The sequence below is a fragment of the Phoenix dactylifera genome, chromosome 12 (assembly GCF_051530095.1).
Source record: "Phoenix dactylifera cultivar Ajwa chromosome 12, Ajwa_hap1_PhDact_Kaust_v1.1, whole genome shotgun sequence".
Lineage (NCBI taxonomy): Eukaryota > Viridiplantae > Streptophyta > Magnoliopsida > Arecales > Arecaceae > Phoenix > Phoenix dactylifera.
This window is the reverse complement of record NC_143201.1, coordinates 1,968,220-1,972,578: the sequence shown is the minus strand read 5'-3', so window position 1 is coordinate 1,972,578 and position 4,359 is coordinate 1,968,220.

Below are 4,359 nucleotides of genomic sequence, written 5' to 3'. Positions count from 1 at the left end.
CTTTCAGGTTAGGTCACTTACGGCTTTGAGAGCTTGGCTGTAGATGGAAGAGTGGTACATTAATGTCGATTTATCTTGGTTGAAGCCATAGATGGAAGGTTCGAAAAATATAGCAGGGGACTCCCTCCTCAGGCTCAGGTTTTTCTGGTGGACTCGCTCCTCAGGTTAAATGGTTTTCTTCTTTTCGACAGGCTGCAAGTGGGGGCGGGCAGGGGAAAGCCCAAAAGAGTACTGTAGACACGTGACCATAACTACCTAGCGGCCATCCTGCTGACCTCTGCAGTCGAACTCATCGTTTGGGTCGCTCGTATAGAGCTAGCTAGAGGTGCAGCATCTTTTTATTTTTCTTTTTCATAACAAATAGGTGCTGTATCTTTTTTTTTCTTTTTTCTTCTTCTTCTTTTCCTTCCCTTTATGGGTGTTGTTGATCTCACTTACTTCCATGAAAGTTCTAGCTTACAGACAGAGAAAAGAAAGCAGGCACGATGGACCAATTTCCATTAGTCTCCTCCTCCTCTTCTTCCTCCTCATCCTTCTTAAGGATCAAATTCCATTGATCTCAAGCCATGGCATGGGATAAAGTGAACAGTTGGTCATGCGTTCCTACATGTACCGGTCTTTTTTTTATACTAAAAATGGTGGTATCATAGATACAACCAAAAAAATCAAAAAGCAAAACATTACGGAGAGCACTAGGCAGCTCCGCCTCGCCCATCTATATATGGCCCCCTGAATGGTTAGCAACAAAGGAAGTCATCCAATCCGCAGCCCCATTCGCCTCATGGAATACATGCTTCACTTGAATGACTATCTCGTCTCAAACCAAGGCCCGAATGTCCATCAGCAGCGGGTGGTAGTCACCGACCCCCCTTACACCTGTAGAATCCATCCAATAATCATCGCAGAGTCCTCCTCCAAAAAGACCTTCCTCGCCCGTAGAGCACGCCTGACATAACAAAGTTTGGATCAGGCCGCTTGCAACTCTGCCCCTGGCACCGAGATGTCAAACACCTCGCATCCCCCAGTAGCGATCACCCTCGAATATGGGCCTCTAACAACAAAGCCCGCACCACCTCTCACGTCGTCTTGCAGGACGCAGCCATCGAAATTGACTTTGAGAAAACTCAGAGGTGGGGGCTCCCAGGTGAAAACCACCATGCAGGATGCTCTGCGAGCAAGAGTAGAGCCCCAAGTATCCCAAGCTGTCAAAGGTTTATCCGACTGGATCGCCTGTGCAACCTCGGCTGCGAGCAGCATCGCCCTCTCCACCCAACCTACCTGCAACCCTAAGTAACTTCCAAAAATGATGGCTGGGAACAAGCTAAGTTAGTACTCCACATATTTGGTAACTCTAGGTTGAAGTTCTGAACTGTTGAGAGTGTTGGATGTTGAATATAATAAGTTAAGCAAAGAAACCAGGTTCATCTCGAAGCACATATTAAAGGGGAGGGGGTACTTTTGTCCTCATAGCGCTGCTTTGGCTAGGGTGTTGGTCGTGCATCATTTAGCTTAGGTCAACCTTAGGCAATGCTCAAGATATGCATCGGCAAGAGTTGATATTAACTATATGGTTTAAATAACCATGAGAAGAAAATGCTTCATCTCTCCCAAAATCTCTTCGAAACTTATTCCATCCAAGGTTTTCTTTGAACCATTTGGGATAAAGCAGCCATTTTAACCCTTAATAAACCAACTATTTTTTGTGTTTGGCAGCAAAAAATTGAGTTTACACCGATCCCACCAAGATTATTGGATAAATGTAACAGCATCCCTATAAAAGTTAATTAGGGTTGGAGGTAGGTTGGGTCGAACCATGACCCAACAAGCGTTGACCTAATTAGACCAGTTCGATATGCATTTCAAGACTTATAGATTTGGTTAGGTTAAAAAATTAGACCCGATTTAAATTTTGGGTCTAGGGTTTATATTTTTCAGCCTCACCCAACTGGATCTAGCCAGTACATTATTTGGGTCTAATTTGGGTCACCAAAAAAAAAAAAGTCTGGCTCCACTGAAATCTCCTTCCTTTCACTTTAATAAACTCCCATTTAAGCCAATATTTTTGTTAAAAAAATCTCAACAACTACATCTCTTCTCATCTATTTTATACCTAAATACTCATATTTCATTATTTGTTTTGGTAGATTCAAATTCATAATTTCCTCAATTATACCAATAATAAAAATTGTAATTTTTAACCTTAAGAATGATCAATTACATGAATGGAATTAATTATTTTGAATGAAAATTCAAGCTTAAGTTGGCTATTCCTATTTTATTTCAAATTTTAGTGATTTTATATTTAATTATCATTTATTATATTTTAGCTATAAAAGAATAACTATATGCTTGGCTAGATGTATCTCCCAAGCCAAGCAAAATTTGGTAGAGCACTAGAAAGTAAAGTTCATATATAAGTCGAGATCTATCTCTTGGAGAATTTTATTTTTTTTGTATTTATTTTTTTAGTTGTGCTTATTTTTGGAAATATTCTATTTGATCTAGAAGAAAAGTATGTTTCGAATTGAGAAAACACAAAACTCGCCATTATAAATAGAAGCTATGTATGTACCTCCGTTTAGATTCATCAATTGAATTGTTAGTTGATCAATGAAAAAAAAAGCCGTAAACCCTACTTTTATATATTTTTTTCTTTCTATAATTTTTGAGATATTCGAATTAAATAGTTTGAAGAAATTCTTCATCCTCCTCAATCAGCTTAAAAAAAAAAAAAAGACAACAGCATGAATCTTGAGCATACCCATAAAGTCAGCAATATTGTTTGAAATACTACAAGTATGCAATTGCATTGCAGATCCAGGGCACGGCAACCAAAAACTCACCATCATCGATGATGACATAAGGAGGTCTAGTTGTCATGATAAATTTTATGGTTGTCACAAGCGATGAGATCAAGTCCTTTGAGCAAAAGAGGGAGTAGTTGCTTGAGATCATGACACGGTGGCCTCATAATAGATATGCATTAATTCTCCTTATGTGTTCTTATTAATGCGTAATTTAGTAATTCTGACTTCTCCAGTACAAAGTTCAATTACATCTCCACTTTTTAGTTAAGTTCGCATGGTGTTTATCCAGAAAGAGAGAGAGAGAGAGAGAGTAGTATATTGGGTGTCTGATTTTCTTTTTTTTTATTTATGAACTTCTGGCTCTACAAATTTGGCAATCTAACCCATCCTATCCGCCCAATCCTAAGATAGTTATAATCCGTAACTCTTAACACATAATTGGATGGAACTATGTTCCCTGATCTGGGGAAGTGAATGGTGGTCAGAAGAGGGAGAAGGGAGGACATAAATGCCTGGGGAGAAGTGGCGAATTCAATTGCGGTTTGGTCTTCGTGCATCCCTCCCCCCCAAGTCCTCCCTCTGCCCTCAGCCGTACGAATCATCTACCCTTTAACGCCATGCCGTCCCATGCTTTTTGCCCTCCCAATGAACACGAGAGAGAGAGAGAGAGAGAGAGAGATTGAGAGTTCACAGTAATATATGTGTTCCTTCGGTTTGATGGCCGTGTGTTGGTGGCCGAGTCGAGCCCGAGTCCCGTTGGAGGAGGAGGAGTGAATGATTCGATGATGATTGTGTCATGGGCTTCCTTCTTCGTTACCGTGATGGACCGTGTTTTAAATTCTTGATTTGTATTCTATTTTTGGGAGGTGCGAGAAGCTGGGGGCTGGCTTTGGCTGGATATTACGCTTCATCAGTTGTAGGGCAATCGGAGGACATAAAATTATTAGGCATCACATCAGTCAGATTTTAGGGAACGATGTTACAACTATTATAATTTATGTAGCTCTGGAACCTACGTACCGTTTTGTTATACTTGTTATGCTGCAATGTGGGCCAGGTTGGGCCGAGAATCACTTGGAGCTCGGATGGTCGGATCAGAGGGCAATGAAAGAGTGATTTCTCCCAAGGAATTTAAGTATGCATCAAATAAGCCTATTTCTCTCCATGCAAATAAACTCATTTTCAAGTCGAGGGTTACGATCTAAATTGTAATTAAATTTTGGGTTATGATTGGGTTCGATTTCAGCTTTTAGTATTGCATTCGTGGTCGGTCAAGTTCCCTTCTTCAATTTGGCTGGGTTTCACTCAATTGTAAGGAGTAGCTTTTCTTTTTGATAAATATCATTTTTTGCCCTCAATTCCAAGAATTCATTCTAAAAGCCAGTTAATTTTGCTGTCTAATTTGTGGACACATGGAGGTAAACAATGCTGAAAATTGTCAGGTTGGTAGAAGGTAGGAGGGACGGTGTGTTCAAAATTTTAATAAAATTTCATGCCAATCAGCCCGAGGATAATTTGGACCGAAGTTTAGTCTAGCCCATATCAAATCAAT